Source organism: Bos mutus, chromosome 19 (genome assembly GCF_027580195.1).
Source record: "Bos mutus isolate GX-2022 chromosome 19, NWIPB_WYAK_1.1, whole genome shotgun sequence".
Classification (NCBI taxonomy): domain Eukaryota; kingdom Metazoa; phylum Chordata; class Mammalia; order Artiodactyla; family Bovidae; genus Bos; species Bos mutus.
Window position 1 is genome coordinate 45,053,079 of NC_091635.1, and position 16,514 is coordinate 45,069,592.

Here is a 16,514-nt window from a genome sequence, read left to right on the forward strand (position 1 = left end):
GTCCTGGAAGATCCCACATGCAGTGAGGCAGCTAAGTCTGTGAGCCAGCACTACTGAAGCCTGCATTCCCTAGAGCCTGTGCTCTGCAACGAGAGAAGCCACAGCAAGAAGAAGCCCATGCACCACAATGAGAGAGTAGTCCCTGCTCGCTGCAGCTAGAGAAAGCCTGTGCGAAGCCACGAAGACACAGTGCAGCCCAAAATAAATAAATTAAAAAATTTTTTTAATTAAAAAGGAAATTTTACAAACAATGAGCTTCCTTTATCAGAATTTAAACCCCTGAGCAATTAAGATGTTGTAAATTGAAGAGTTCTTTCCAATGAATAAAATTCCTCTTATTTCTAATGAATATGAGATGGCTTACATGAAGCTAAGTACTCCAGTGATTATAAAATCGCCACCATAGAACATCAACATTTCTTCTTTTACTGTTTAAGTGGCCTATTAAATTGATACTGATTAGGCATTTTTCTTTCTCAAATTCTTTCTCTCTGACACTGATCTTTTGCATCATTTTTAACCCATGGTCTGATCTGGGCTGAAATGCTTTTTTCCTCCCGATCTGTTTAGGGGGCATTTCTAGGCACTTCTTCCAAGCTGCTGGCAAAAAGCAATTTCTGTGCATCTTTTAGGTCCCCCAATTTCCAAACACTGTCCTGAGTTAATGTCACTTTATTTTCAAAAGCACTCCTTTCCTCTTGACTGTTCCTAAGTGGTTTTGCCTCTGTACGACCATAGAGATAAAAGAATTCACAGATAGAAAGAAAAGGCCCTTCCCCTTCTTTTGAAACTAGAAAGCCTAGCCTTGTGGAGCCTGTGGCAGGCTGAAATGACTTCACGTGGCTCCCACATACAGAATGAGGAAGCGCTACTATATTGAAGAAGCCGCCCTTTTGATCTATAAACGCTTTCTCATTAATTCATCAGGTCTGGTTGCTGCCACTGACCTGGCGTCTGCGGACTCCATTCTGTGCCCCGAGTCTGCACGCCACCCTCACCTCTTCCCCGGATGGCTACCATTTGCTCCTGACTAGTCTTGGTCCTCTGCATCTTGCTTTTCCAATGAGCTCTCTATCTTGTAGCCAAGAGTCAGCTTTCTAAAATACAAATCTGCATTTTTCAATGCCTTGACTCAAAAGCCCTCCCCACTGTTTTCTGGAAAAAGACCAATTTTGGCATCCCTGTATGATCCAGTCCCTGATCATGCCTCCAGCCTGTCTCTCTGACTCTCCTACTGTGTGCTGAGCAAGCTGGGAGCCCCAGAAAGGTGCCGTATTCTTGCCTCCTGGCCTTCGCACCGGCTGTTTCCCCTTCCTAGAATGCGCTTTATCTCTCCTTCTCTAGCTAACATTCATTCATCCTTCAGATCTCTGTTTCTCCTCTGAGCTGCCTCCATTTTTAAGAAAATGTTTCTAGCCATGTGGTGCGCTGGATATTAATTCTTTGACTAGGGATTGTGCCACCTGCAGTGGAAGCATGGCGTCTTAACCACTGGACCGCTAGGGAAGTCCCTGAGAGGTCTCCATTTTTTAACTTTTCAGGTTGGCAGCCTGTGGGCTTTTCTCTAGTGCGGTCACAGTTTCCACATCATGTTGAAACTGGTCACTTGTTGGTCTCCCCCATTAGATTATGAGCTCATTGAGGGCAGGTTGTATATCTCCTTTCTCTTCATACCTCCAGAGCCTGGTGCAGAGGGGGCTCAATAAGGATTTCTTGAATGTGGGTGACTGCTGCTGCTGCTAAGTCGCTTCAGTCGTGTCCGACTCTGTGAGACCCCATAGACGGCAGCCTGCCAGGCTCCCCTGTCCCTGGGATTCTCCAGGCAAGAACACTGGAGTGGATTGCCATTTCCTTCTCCAATGCATGAAAGTGAAAAGTGAAAGTGAAGTCGCTCAGTCATGTCCGATTCCTAGCAACCCCATGGACTGCAGCCTACCAGGCTCCTCCGTCCATGGGATTTTCCAGGCAAGAGTACTAGAGTGGGGTGCCATTGCCTTCTCCGGAATGTGGGTGAAAGAACCTATTATTTCATTTGATCACGATGACCATTTAGGAGTGTAGGCAGAGCAAGACTTATCTCCAATTTCACAGGTGAGGGAACCGAGGCTCAGAGACACATGGCCTGCTCTGACTTCTGTGATGCAGTTATCATCCATCAGTGGATGGGTGGGTGGTGCTGGCAGTGGTGTGACTGGAGGAATCCATGTCTGGGAATCTAGTGATGGTGGAGGCCAGAGTCAGGGCTTAAGACCATTCTCTCACTCACTCATTCAGCGAACACATCCTGATCACCTGTTGTGTATCAAGCATTGTGCTAGCCAGGACCCTGGCCTCCGAGTGGGCACAGCCCAGGCCTCTGCAGACTAGTCTAGTTTCCAACCTTATTCTAATCACGAGAACCTGGTCAGAGCTGGGACCTTCCCTCCAGAAAAAGATGAACCTAGGTGCCACGTTCTGTGTACATTTCAGGGTGTCTGAATTCCCCTGAAACTTACCTGTGGGCCCTCGGTTAAGAGTCCCTAGTTTAGATGAGAAGACAAGCATGGAAACAGTTATGTGATATGAAACATGGGCTGAGAAATTAGAAGTTCCACCCTTAACGGGACAAAGGAACTAGAGAAGACTGGGCATGTCGCTCACTTGACATGAGTTTTACTGAGCACCTACTATGTGTCAGGAGCTGCGCTGAACACCAGGGACAGATGGTGAATAAGACCGTATAATCCCTATTCTCTGGCTCTTACAGTCCAGTTGACCAGGCAGTGGCATTTGAACTGAGCCTCAAGTTCAGGAAAGGAGATGGGGGAGGGCAGTCCAGGCAGAGTGAGACCAGTCTGAGATCTGGGAGGACAGGCAGACAGGCACCACCTCCTTCTCTGATGCTCCCCACCAACTAGAGGTGAGATGAGTTTCCAGTGCTCACTCTGGAAGATGACACAGCCCAGCAGGGGATAGCGCCATGGAGGGCTGGGAGACTGCGTGCATGCATGTGCGCTTTGCGCACGCACAGACACGCATGAGCCGATCAGCTCGTTGTCACCATGGACCACGCTTCCCTCTGGCCTCCCTGCAGTAGCGCCCACAGCCCGCACCTGGGATTGCCATGCCCGAGACACCACCGAGGTTGCTTCCCTGATCTCAGCCCCAACCCGGGAGAGAGCTTTCTCTTATTTCTTTTCTCACCTTGGTCAGAATTTCAGGTGCATGAGAAATGGAAGCTCACGGGCAGCTTGGATACTAATGGGTCCCTGCAGCCCAGCGCAGTCTGCAAAGCACCAGCGCCTTGGTGCACAGCCATCCATGCAGGCGGCAGGGGACCCCAGCGTGCAGCTGTCCGCTCGGGTACCTCTTCTTCAGCCTCAGTGCTAGTTTTCCACCTCAAGACCGCTCTGCTTTAATGGAAGGAAACCAGTTCCTGCCTTCCTTTTAGTTTCTTGGCACGTATAATGCCCCCGGTGATATTTTTGGCGGATGCGTAGCTGGCAGTTAGAGGACGTTTTGTAACTACCACAAAACAACCGTTAAGTACCAAAAAATAAAAAGAGTTTTTCTTTTTGGATCACGAAAGAATACAGACACGTCTGGCTTTGTAAAATTACTGTCAGTCAGTGGGCATATGGGTTCCTGAAAAGTTGGGCAGAAATCACAATATTGTGGAAAGCATCCTCGAAAAGCATCCCACTCTACCTGGCAAGGCCCGTACTCCTCCTTCGGATCCTGCCTAAATGGCTCCTTCTTTAGAAAGTCTTTTCTGGATCCCCTCCAGTGGAAAGAACAGATTTTTGTTGCATCTCTACCATGTGCCACTGTCTGAGCGATATTATATGTTATCGCAAACCATCCTCTCTACAACCCCAGAGATGGTAGCTGTGCTGTATTACAGGTGAAGAAAGGAAGGCTGCGAAGTGAAGAGGCTTGTACGGGTTTTCAAAGCTCATAGGTGATGCAGCCAGAGGCTGAAACCCGGACTGAACTGATGCTAAAACTCATGCTCTGTTCAAACAGCTGCTGAGTTAGTTCTTCTGCTTGGAAGCTCCTTCCCTTCTGACTTTGATCATAAGTCACATCCACTTTAAGCATTTGTTGACCGGTTCTTTCTTTCCATTTGGTGGGGCTCTGATGCAGGTATCATCATGGCCTTCTTAGGGTCTAGTTTGCTTCTTCCATAGGAGGAATGCAGGGAGTATTTGTGGAATGAAAGTAGGAATTGGTGGGTATTCCCTGATGGTCCAGTGGTTAGGACTTGGCACTTTTACTGCCAGGGCCCAGGTTTGATCCCTGGTTGAGGAACTAAGATCCCACAAGCTGCATGGTACAGCAAAAAGAAAAAAAAAAGTAGGAATTGATTATAGATTTCCTCAGAGATATCTAATCTGCAACAATTTTCAGTGTATCTGTAACTCTTTCCTAGATTTCCTTGTTTGCCTCCCGTGGCTTTCTAGATAAAGAATAAGGCCAGGCTCCTCTGTTGATGGGATTCTCCAGGCAAGAATACTGGAGTGGGTTGCCATTCCCTTCTCCAGGAGATCTCCCTGACCCAGGGATTGAACCTGTGTTTCCTGCACTGCAGGAGAATTCTTTACTGTCTGAGCTACCAGGGAAGCCCAAGTAATAAGGCCACCTCTGCTTTAAGAAGCCTAGCCTCCCCTCACATTCTCCGAGGAGTAAACATATTCTGGAAAAGAATGGCCAGAAAACTATTGAAAGGTTGACTATAAGATCTTGACCTGAAATCCCCATTCACTGAAAACAGGACTTGGCCAACAATAGTTCTACTAATTTCCAACTTTCAGAAACATCACTTGAGACCACTGAGCAGTAGACCAACATACAAATGCCCTCAACATACAAAATGCCCTTGCTTCTTCTCTTGTTCCCCCATCACCATCCTCGCTATTCAGTCTTGGTCCTCCATCTTGGTAGGCATTCTCCATATAGTGACTTTTTGCCATCGCCCAGGGTGGGAAGATGAAACAAGAAGTTTAGGCAGAAGCAAGGATGCTTCTGATTGTCAGGCTTCAGCATCCAGCCCATCCCAAGCCTTTCAATGGATCTACTCACAATAATAACTGTGTTAGGAGTAATTGCCAATATTCATTGAGCACCTTTTATATGCCAGGCACTAAGTAGTTTCTGGGCTTCCCTGGTGGCTCAGACAGTAAAGAGACGCAGGTTCAATTCCTGAGTTGGGAAGATCCCTTGGAGAAGGGAATGGTACCCACTCCAGTATTCATGCCTGGAGAATTCCACAGACAGAGAAGCCTGGCAGGCTATAGTTCATGCGGTGGCAAAGAGACAGACCTAACTGGAGTGACAGCACTCAGGCAATCTCTGCAAACTTCATTTCATGAGTAAGGTAATGGAAGCTAAGCCGTTAGGAGATTTTGCCTTAGTCACAGAGCTACAAAATGGTTGAGGTTGTATTTGAATCCAAGCAGGATATCTGACTCCAGAATTGCAAGTGTAACTACTTTGTATCAACACTTTACCTTGGAGCATCCCAGCATCACCCACCCCCTCCAACCACCTCTTAGTCACCCAACTGTTTTGCCCAGTGCTCTTCGCCCTGGTCCTTATTTCAGCTTTACCTTTGGCACAGGCTGAGAAATGCTTTTCTGTTTGTCTTAGAGGCTCTCTTTCAGAATCTGGTTGTACTTTTGCTTGAGAACTACACACTGCGTTTCTGGATAACAGACCCCACCCCCAGCACCATGTCTCCATCAGGAGAGGGTGATCAGACTCCACCTGTCAAGGAAGCAAGATTCTCTGGCATGCAGCCAGTTTTCCTAATGAGGTGCACTTCTCTTGCAAAAGGTAGTTTGCTAGCTATATTGTTAGCCTCCAGAGCTCAGTGAAGTCCCCCGTCTATCCCAGGTCTCACAAAGGAGGAGGCGGGGAGCACTGTCTGAGTGACAGTGACCAGGTGGGAGGTGGAGAGCATTACCCTGCATTCATTCCTGCCGGGTCCCTCCCCTCGGCTAGACCCTCTGTTCCCAGCACGCTCTGAACAAAGGCAGTACGTCTTGAAGAAATTCAACATCCCTTCCCGGGATCGGGTGCTGGCCAAGTGGGCGGAGGGAATGGTTTCATTTGAAATCTCCCTTCATTCCCCCATCTCCCTCTCTGTCTACTGGTCCAGGAATCACAAGTCTTTGGCAGTGATTTCAGGCTGGCTGATTTTTCATGGAAAATTTCTATTGGAAACCATGATGGGGAGGACTCATTCAGCTATTTGGGGGACCCTATGATGTTTAGAAACTGTGCTTCTTTTAAGTCTTTATTGAATTTGTTACAGTATTGCTTCTTTTTGTTTATGTTCTGGTTTTTTGGGCTTGCAGCATGTGGAATCTTAATTCCTAGACCAGGAATGGAACCCATTCCCCGAGCACTGGAAGGCCAAGTCTTAGCCAATGGACCGCTAGGAAAGCCCCTAGAAACCATGCTTCTTGAAGCCCCCGACTCTTGGCCAGAATCCCATCTCCAGACGACATCCAGGCATATTCCCTGAGCCCTTGTGTGGGGAGTTTTGTGAAGCGACCAGCCTGCAGGCTCACAGGGTCATGCGGCGCTGGGGACCCTACCAGGCAAGTCTGATTGGCTAAATGCTCTGCTCCTTCTGGTCTCTGTGGGCGAACTGTGAGGTCGCCAGGGCGTGCCCTGTTTCACGTCTGGATATACTTTAGCAATGCAGAGCCTCTTTGGGGAGTTCTGGTTAACTGAGGAAAAAAGACAAATCCCTTTGTTGGCAAGCATCTGGTCAATTCATAGACTATTAGGAGCTGGAAGAGACTTCACTGGGGCTCAGTGGTAAAGAATTCACCTGCTGATGCAGGAGACATGAGTTCGATCCCTGATCTGGGAAGATTCCACATGTTTCAGGGCAACTAAGCCCGTGTGCCGCAAGTACTGAGCCTGAGCTCTAAACCCCAGGAGCCAAAACTACTGAGCTCGTGTACCGCAACTCCTGAGCCTGCATGCCCTAGAGCCTGTGCTCTGCAACAAGAGAAGCCACCGCAATGAGAAGCCCCCCCAACACAACCAGAGAGTGGTCCCACTCGCCGCAACTAGAGAAAAGCCTGCACAGCCATGAAGACCCAGTGCGGTCAAAAATAATAAATAAAGTTATTTTAAAAAACTAAAAAAAAGGAGAGACTTCATTGGGACTACTAGTAGCCAGAGGTCATCTGCATCACAATGCCAGGCAACCCAGCAGAACCTGAATTCTGACCTCTGACCCAACACACAGCAGCAGAGAGCTCTCGGATAAGTCATTTATTTTGTCAGCACTTTGGTTCCATTGTCTGTAAAATAGGGCTAATACTAACAGCTGACACTGAGAGAGCTACTTACGTACCACTCTTTATATAGATAAGATCATTACTGCCTTTCAACGACCCTATTGTGTTAGTTTCCTGGAGCTGATGGAACAAATCAGCCCAAGTTTATTGTCTCAAAGTTTCAGAGACCAGAAGTCTGAAATCTAGCTGGCTGATTTTTATAAAAAAAAAACCATTTATTTATTTATTTTTGGCTGTGCTGGGTCTTCGTTGCCGCTCAGGCTTTTCTCTAGTTGCAGCTGGTGGGGGCTACTCTCTAGCTGAGGTGTGCGGGCTTCTCACAGCGGGGGCTTCTCCTGTTGCAGACCACGACTCCAGGGCGCAGAGTCCTCAGTAGTTTCGGCTACGGGTCTCCAGAGCCCAGGCTCAGTAGGTGTGATGCATGAGCTCATTTGCTCCTCAGCATGTGGGATCCTCCTGGATCCGGTATCGAACCTGTGTCTCCTGCATTGGCAGGTGGATTCTTTGCCACTGAGCTACCAGGGAAGCCGCCATAGCAGGCGCACCATTGGCTGGGCTGTGCTCCCTTGGAGGGAGGTAGGGAGAATCCATCTTTACCTCCTCCAGCCGTTGATGGCTCCCAGCACTCCTCAGCCTCCACAACTCTCTCCCCTGGGGCTCACATCCTACTTTCCTTCCTCTCAAGGATACCAACCACTGGATTTAGGATGCACCCAAAATCCAGGATGATATCATGCTGAGATCCTTAGCTCATTCGTATCTTCAAAGACTATTTTCATGTATTCGTGGGTTCCAGGGGTTAGGACTTGGAAATATCTTTTGGGATACGACTCAACTCATGGCACCTAGGACAAAGGTATCTCTCTGATGCCCATTTTACAGATGAGGAGACCAATCAGGGTCACACAGTGAGGAAGTAATGGATCTGAAATGCAAACCCATGTGGTCTGACTTCAGAACTTGTTTTTTTTTAAGTTTTTTTTTTTTAATGTGGACCATTTTAAAAGTCTTTATTGAATTTGTTACAATATTACTTCTGCCTTGTGTTTTGAATTTTTGACCTTGAGGCATGTGGAAGCTTAGCTCCCAGACCAGGAATTGAACCCACACTTCTTGCATTGGAAGGCAAAGTCTTAACCACTGGATGGCCAGGGAAGAACCCAGAGCTCATTTTAAGAAATCATTACATTAGACAAATACTGAGTAGAGTTGTAGATGCTAGAGATGCAATAGTACAGAAAAAGAAAAGAGGAAAAAAACAGATGCTGAAACTGTTCTTGAAACAGCAAGCAGGCCAGAGTGGCTGAAGTGGAGACAGTGACAGAATTTATAGAACCTTCTAGTGATTTCCATGTTCAACTCACATGAGATGGGAAACTCATAGAGGGGTTTGAGGGAAGAAGTGACAGCATCTGCCTCGTGTCTTTAAAGGACTCCAGAGAGACCAGTGGGTTAAGAAGTGACTATTGTGGGTCCAAGGCATAAACAGGAAGACAGCTGGAAAGTCCAGGCAAGAGATGAGGATGCCCAGAGTAGGGAGGCAGTGGTGGTAGAGAAGTGATCAGATTCTGTGCATATTTTGATGCAACAGCCAATAGAATTTGCTGGTGGGTTGGATGTGGGCTTTGTAAAAAAGAAAAAAAAAGGATGCCCAGATTTTTGACCTGAGCACCTGGAAAGCTAGAGCTGCCCTTGATTCCTCTGCTTCTCCTGCAGGATACTTGTAACAATCAAATGTAGTAACAAGCGGGAAAATGCTGCCCTGAAGCTCTGCCAAGTACTTTCCTTTGCTGGTGGTGGTGGTTATTATTATTTGTTCTGCGATTTGAAACTTTTTCCAGCTCCAGGTTGCCAGGAGGTGCCAGACTGGGCTGAAAAACTGTCAAGCAAATCGCTGTCTGAATTACGAGAGAATATAATTATCTGACTGTAATTTTAAACTGTCCTTTTTAAGTCCCTCACTCTCTTCCCTGCCTGTGCTCAGTGCATATTTGAGATTCAAGATGCTGCTCTCCCATCATAATGGACGAGACAATATCAATATAGGCAGAGACAAAGGAAACAGCGGCAGTTTGGAAATTATCTCCTTCGGATCCTTATCATTCTCCCCTGAGCCTCTGGATGTAAATGGAACCATTGCAAGCTTTTTGCTCTTTGAAGTGTAAAGTACGCGATGACTGGCTACTGTTCTAGAAGCGATAAATTCCTTCCCTCCCAACGTGCCCAGGTTTCTGGCAACGTTCTTATCAATGTGACAGTTTTCTGTTGACTTTTTTCTTAATGGAGAATAGTGTTCCACATTTGATCCATGAGTGTACCGGTGAATTTCCATTGCTTCTTCAATTCCTTCATTCAGACATTTCACAATGCTTATTAACACGAAGCTATTATTTTCATCATCCCTATTTTACAGATAAAGAAATTGACATTCAGAGAGGTGAAACTCACATGCTCAAGGCCACACAGCTAATAAGAGCAAGGCCTGGACCCGAGAACCAAGGACCTCTTCACTTCAAAGCGTGACCACCACACTAAGTAGCCGGTTTTCAAAGTAACTGGTTTTACTGAAACCAACCTTTACTTCCCACCCCCCCCACCTCACCCTTTGCAAAACATTTTTTTTATTAACCTTAGTGAAATGTCACAACCATAGAGTGATTTTAATGAAAAACAGTTTTATTACTTTCAAATGTTATATAAATGATCAACTAAGATATAATAGAGTGCAAATAGTGACTATGAAGGGAGTTAATGAAAAAATTACAATTCATAATAAGCCTGTGGAACGCAGTGTGTATCAGAAACACGAAAGACCTTTAACATTACAATAATTAATTGCAAGACTCAGAAGTCGCTGATGCATGAAAGGAATGCTTAATTTGAAAGCTCTTACTTTTAGAAAAAGGATACTGATTTTTAAATGGATTTCCCATACCTACTGAGACACCCAAAGTTCTCAGAAGTAGAGGTAATTTCAAATGATTTACTAAAAAAAAAAAAAAAAGACCACAGACACTGGATCTGCTTTTATATCAAAGTGTGAACGAATGGGACTCAAATTAGGAAGCACTTATTGGATCCTTAATAATCTTCCATCAGTGACCCCTCATCAAGCCCTGGTTAGAGCAGTGATGGGACAACAGGGCACCGTCCACACTCTCCTGATCTGTTTTCCTGGGACTTATATCAGATTTTCACATTTGCATTCTAACTACATATATTCAGTTGCTATTGTTGTTGAATAAGGTGCTAAGTCACGTCCAGCTCTTTTCGATCCCATGGATGGTCGCCTGCCAGGCTCCTCTGCCCATGGGATTTCCCAGATGAGAATACTGGAGTGGGTTGCCGTTTCCTTCTCCAAGGGATCTTCCCTGCCCAGGGACTGAACCCCTGTCTCCTGCATTGGCAGGTGGATTCTTTATTGTGAGCCACCAAGAGAAGCCATTGGTACTTTGCAAAATTATCATTTGTTAGAGATAGAAGGGAGCCTACAGTTTTGGAGTCAAGACCTGCCATGGAGTCCTGGCTGTCACCTTGCTGTGTAAATTTTGGGCACATCCTTAAACATTCTGAGCTGCAGTTTCTTCATCAAATTGAGATGATAAAATATTAAGTGAAGTAAGTCAGACAGAGAAAGACAAGTATCATATAATATCACGCATATGCTGAATCTAAGTTAAATGAAAAAGAAAAGGAAACAAATGAACTTATTTACAAAACATAAATGGACTTATAGATATCAAAAACAAACTTATGGTTGCCAAAGGGGAAACATGGGTAGGCGAGAGGAGATAAGTCAGAAGCCTGGGGTGAACGCACACACACTGGTATATATAAGATAGATAACCAACAATGACCTGCTGCATAGCACAGGGAACTCCATTCAATATTCTGTGATAACCTATATGAGCAAAGAACCTAAAAGAGAATGAATATATGTACATGTAGGGCTTCCCTTCTGGCTCAGATGGAAAGAACCTGCCTGCAATGTGGGAGACCAGGGTTCCATCCCTAGGTGAGGAAGATCCTTTGGAGAAGGGAATGGCTACCCACTCCAGTATTCTTGCCTGGAGAATTCCATGGACAGAGGAGCCTGGAGGGCTACAGTCCACGGGCTGCAGAGTTGGACACGAAGAAACACAAGCTGGAATCAAGATTGCTGGGAGAAATATCAATACCCTCAGATATGCAGATGACACCACCCTTATGGCAGAAAGTGAAGAGGAACTCAAAAGCCTCTTGATGAAAGTGAAAGTGGAGAGTGAAAAAGTGGGCTTAGAGCTCAACATTCAGAAAACGAAGATCATGGCATCCGGTGCCATCACTTCATGGGAAATAGATGGAAAAACAGTGGAAACAGTGTCAGGCTTTATTTTTGGGGGCTCCAAAATCACTGCAGATGGTGACTGCAGCCATGAAATTAAAAGACGCTTACTCCTTGGAAGGAAAGTTGTGACCTACCTAGGTAGCATATTCAAAAGCAGAGACATTACTTTGCCAACAAAGGTCTGTCTAGTCAAGGCTATGGTTTTTCCTGTGGTCATGTATGGATATAAGAGTTGGACTGTGAAGAAGGCTGAGCGCCGAAGAATTGATGCTTTTGAACTGTTGTGTTGGAGAAGACTCTTGAGAGTCCCTTGGACTGCAAGGAGATCCAACCAGTCCATTCTGAAGGAGATCAGCCCTGGGATTTCTTTGGAAGGAATGATGCTAAAGCTGAAACTCCAGTACTTTGGCCACCTCATGCGAAAGAGTTGACTCATTGGAAAAGACTCTGATGCTGGGAGGGATTGGGGGCAGGAGGAGAAGGGGATGACAGAGGATGAGATGGCTGGATGGCATCACCGACTCGATGGACGTGAGTCTGAGTGAACTCCGGGAGTTGGTGATGGACAGGGAGGCCTGGCGTGCTGTGATTCATGGGGTCGCAAAGAGTCGGACACGACTGAGCGACTGAACTGAACTGAACTGAGCAATGAAAGTTCAAAGTTCATATGTACGTGTATAACTGAATCTCTTTGCTGCACACCTGAAGCTAACACAACGCTGTAAATCAACCACACTCCAATTTAAAAAAAAAAGACGCTAATGATCATGTCTGTGTCGTAGGGCTATTTTGAGGATTTGAGCTTTGTATCTGAAATGCTGACTATGGTAACTGGCATATTACACAGTGCTGAGTTAAAGGAATCTCTCACTGTAATTGAGCCATACAACCCAATCCCTTTACTCTAAAGAGGAGGAACCAAAATATCAGGAGGTTAAAGTGACTTGCCCAAGTCTACCTGGCTACTTAGTGACAAGATGATGTGAAAGCAGAAGCAAGGTATCCTGCCTCCAACGCAATAGCTCATCAACCATTATGTTAACACTGAACAACATCTCCTCCTACATAGCCATCGTAAAATCGCTCCACCTGGAACATGCCAGTCTAGAAAGCCTGTGAGAAGATATGCTGAGGGGTGGGAAAGTCATGAATGTCCCCAAATTTCCTTAAAATGCTGGTGTCTGAGACTTCGGAAGGAAGGACAGGCTCCCTAGTCTTATGCCTTTAACCTATGTCTTTGTGAAACTTTCTCCCATGGCATGTGGTCTATTCCCAAATGTGTCAGATTTCTGGTCCTCTGCATTCTTCATAATCGGCATCCCAAATACCCTACCTGCTCCTGGTTATCCTGACATTTGTGTCTTGTTGCCTTTTTCTGACCCCTTTTAATTTTTTGTTGCTGTTGTTACATTTGTGGTTGAAGCTATCTTCTTGGGAGTAGAGTTGCTTTACAATGTTATATAACAAAGTGAATAGGTTATCATTGTTGTTGCTTAGCCGCTCAGTCATGTCCACCTCTTTGCAACCCCAGAAACTCTAGCCCACCAGGCTCCTCTCTCTCTCCTCTCCTCTCCTGGGATTTTCCGGCAAGATCACGGGAGTGGGTTGCCGTTTCCTCCTTCAGGGGATCTTCTCAGCCCAGGGATTGAACCTTGACTCCAAGTCTGCTGCACTGTAGGCGGATTCTTTACCTCTGAGCCACCAAGGAAGCCCAAATTAGCTATATGAAATGCCAGTCCACTCCAGTATTCTTGCCTGGAGAATCCCAGGGACGGGGGAGCCTGGTGGGCTGCCGTCCATGGGGTCGCACAGAGTCGAACACGATTGAAGCGACTTAGCAGCAGCAGCAGCAGCATACACATATCTGGGCTTCCCACATGGTATGGTAAAGAATCCACCTGCCAATGCAGGAGACATAAGAAATGTGAATTCAGTCCCTGGGTCAGGAGGATCCCCTGGAGGAGGAAATGGCAACCCACTCTGGTATTCTTGTCTGGAAAGTTCCATGGACAGAGGAACACGGTGGGCTACAGTCCACGGGGTTGCAAAGAGTCGGGCATGACTGAGCACACCGGGATATATATATGTTGCATGCATATATAATCCCTTCCCTCTTGGACCTCCCTCTCACCCCCACCCCCATCCCACCCAACCAGGTCACCACAGAGCACAGAGCTGAGTTCCCCGTGCTGTACAGCAGGCTCCCACTAGGTATCTGTTTTACACACACATGCACATACGTCAATCCTAATCTCCCCGTTCATCCCTGCCCTCTGCCCTGCACCCACATGTCTGTTCTCTACGTCAGCATCTCTTTTCCCGCCCTGCAAGGTTCATCTGTACCATTTTTCTAGATTCCCCACATATGCATTAAAACTCCCTTCCCTTGCCCCCCACCCTTTTACACAGCTCCCTGCATTCCATCCATCTTTGTCCTCTTTGTGGCAAGTACCCAGCACCACCAGCAGACCTGCTAATCCTAAGTATTGGCCTATGTCATCTGTGGCCTTGCTGGGTTTGTTCCAATTCAACAGTGTCAGACAATGAAAGGTAGTCCTATTTCAGAGAGTATTAAGCTCCCAGCACTAATTACCCCCAGAAAGTAGTATAGATTTATACCAAATTTAGCACCTGCTTAATGTAAGCAAATGTGTTAAATTCATGAGACCTGGAATCTTCATTAAATATCTCAGAAGCAATCACCTCCCACTACTCCTTTTGTGGAATTAATAAAAGAGAGAAATTTGCCTTCAAGATTGATTCAATTCCAACCCTCTAGCACCTTCTCCGGAATCTCTTATTAAAGCAAAACAAAGCAACAATAATAAGAGAAGTCTAACCGGAAATCAAACTGATCACGCCTGTGGCATTTGTAAAAATTGACTCTGTGAGTTTGAAATATCTCCTTCCTAGGGCAGTATGTTGTTTTTCAGTTTTTGATTGAGTTCTGTTTGCTTGTTTCACTGTCTCCTTCATGACATGGCTCTTGACGGTTCGAAGGGATAACATAGTCTCTATAAAACCAGCACCCCGTCCACCCTCCTGGATGACTGAGGAAGATCAGTGGTGGGGGCGGGGGGTTGCTGCACATGGAAAAATTATCCCAGTCTGGCTCAAACAGTGCACTGTTTAGTTTGCATAAAAACCTAGAATGTTTTTCAGACACCGGATAACAGTCAGCATAGGACGGTGCTCCCCAGGAGAAGGGCAACCAACAAAGTCAGCCCCACAGTCACCCTGTCTACTTCCAGGAGAGTTTCTAGGCTGCAGGACAGGGAAGGATAACCTTAGCAGAGGCTGGCAGCCTTCCTGAGTTGAGGTGACAGAGTTGAAAAATTCAGGCGTTCCAAATGCCTAGAATTCATGGGGTAGAATACCTAAGGGATAAAGTTGTATGAAGAAAGAGTTCCGGAGATGTGCAGAAAGTCTCCCTGGAGTCTTTGCTGAGAACTGATGAGTGCATGCCTATAAGGAAACAACCAAGGCTGAGAGACTCCCCAGAGACCAAACAGGGCCAGGAACCTTATATGTTTCTCTTAGCCAGAGTGCAACAACTTTGCAACATGCCAGGCTTCAAGCAGACTCCTCAGAAGGGCATTTCTTCAGTAGTGGAGACAAATTAGCCATAGACTAAGGCTGTCTTGACCCACCTAATAAAGCTTAAAAGCAAGCTTCTGAAGCAGGGGGTTGTCAAATATTTTCTGTAAAGGGCCAGATAGTAAATATTTTAGGCTCTACGGGCCATATGGTTTCTGTCTCAGTGACTTAAGTCTCCTGTTTTTATACAAAAGTAGCCTCACATAAATGAATAAATGAGTGGACGGAGCTGGTGACTGTAATCCATTAAAACTTCGTTTAAAAAACCAGAAAGTGGGCTGGATTTTGCATGCAGAATATAGCTGGCTGATCCCTGTTCTAAAGCATTAAAATCGTCTCTGAATAATTTGACAGCATCCCAGAACAAAGCCTCTCAAAATTTAAAGGAATTGAAAATCAACAGCAAACAGCAGAAAATTCATAATGTCTAACACCCAGTCAAAACTGATAAGGCATACAGAGAAACAGAGATCTACCGTCCATAATAATGAGAAAAACCAATCAATGAAACAGACCCCAAAATGAAAAAGATGATCAGATTAGTAGACAAGGACATTAAGACAGTTGATATACGTATAGACCATGTTCAAGAAATATAGGGGAAAACTGAGCATGATAAGGAGAGACAGGGATGATATCAACAAGATCCAAAGCAAAATTTTAGAGACGGAAAGTATGATATCTTCAGTGAAAAATACATTGGTGGAATTCACAGCAGATTAGGTAGCACAGAAGAAAAGATCACTGAAGCTGATGACACGGCAATAGACACTGTCCAGAATGAAACACAGAGAGAAAGGACAGAATAAGACTACTGGAGTATCAGTGCACTGTGGTATGGCATCAAATGACCTCATATTGATGGAACTGGAGCAATAGGAGAAGGGAGAAAAGAAAAAATACTTGAAGACATAAGTGAAAGTCGCTCAGTCTGTCTGACTCTTTGCGACCCCATGGACTATACAGTCCATGGAATTCTCCAGGCCAGAATACTGGAGTGGGTAGCCTTTCCCTTCTCCAGGGGATCTTCCCAACCCAGGGATTGAACCCGGGTCTCCTGCACTGCAGGCGGATTCTTCACCAGCTGAGCCACCAGGGAAGCGCTTGACGAAATAAAGGCCAGAATTTTTTAAAAGTTTGATGAAAAGGATAAATCCATAGATGTAAATCAATCAATGAACAGCACATGTAAGAAACACAGAAAACTACATCAAAGCACAGTTATCAAATGACTGGAAAGCAGTGACAAAGAGAAAAATCTCAAGTCAGAGAAAAAGACACATTGCATACAG

The 16,514-nt window shown here is 45.7% G+C and overlaps 1 protein-coding gene and 1 non-coding gene across 3 annotated transcripts in view; one reads left to right on the forward strand and one right to left on the reverse strand.

Annotated features, from left to right (window-relative positions):
• Positions 1-16,514, reverse strand: part of ASIC2 (acid sensing ion channel subunit 2) — a 1,207,926-nt gene that overhangs the window by 158,263 nt on the left and 1,033,149 nt on the right. The gene's annotated exons all lie outside the window — the stretch shown is intronic.
• On the forward strand, positions 4,219-4,290 carry TRNAK-UUU (transfer RNA lysine (anticodon UUU)). The gene has a single exon. It is a non-coding gene; the product is annotated as a tRNA-Lys (tRNA).